The following is a 539-nucleotide window of genomic DNA, read 5'->3' on the forward strand; positions in this document are numbered from 1 at the left end:
TTTTGTTTCCCCTGCCTGTTATTTCAAAGTGCTGGGACTGAAATGTTATGGACCACAACAGGGATGAAGGACTTAAAGGAATATTCTGGCCATTTTGCACTTTAAGCCTCATTTATTGGTTGTTTACGATGAAACAGGCTGATTCTGGTACGAGTTTTGACAAATAGTGCTGTTTCCAGAACGTTGGCTTGTTTTGTTGGACCCTGCCATGGCCAGCATTTGCCAGAGTGTGGCTACAGGAGACAAACTCAAGATACCAAAGACACAGTCAGGAAGCTTGAGAGGGAGCAGAAAAGAGAGCCGAAGAATGAGCCGGGTGTCTGGCTGGGCAATGGTGAATGTGCTGCATTTATATAGCATTGTTCTGTACTCCTCCAAGCACCCAAGCTCTTTACTCACCTTCACACATTCTCAGAATACATTGGATTTTTCCTGATCATTTTCATCATTTGTACAACTAACTAACACTCTCTGATGTCTCTAACACTCCCTGATGTCTCTAACACTCTCTGATGTCTCTAACACTCCCTGATGTCTCT

General features: G+C 43.6%; 1 protein-coding gene across 1 annotated transcript in view; it reads left to right on the forward strand.

The window, feature by feature from the left end:
* Positions 1-293: 293 nt before the first annotated feature.
* Positions 294-539, forward strand: part of LOC126385756 (tropomyosin alpha-4 chain-like) — a 17,047-nt gene continuing 16,801 nt past the window's right edge. The window contains exon 1 of the mRNA XM_050037694.1: positions 294-334. The gene's annotated coding sequence lies outside the window, so the exon portion shown is untranslated. The remainder of the gene's footprint in view (positions 335-539) is intronic.

This window comes from Epinephelus moara, chromosome 3 (genome assembly GCF_006386435.1).
Source record: "Epinephelus moara isolate mb chromosome 3, YSFRI_EMoa_1.0, whole genome shotgun sequence".
Lineage (NCBI taxonomy): Eukaryota > Metazoa > Chordata > Actinopteri > Perciformes > Serranidae > Epinephelus > Epinephelus moara.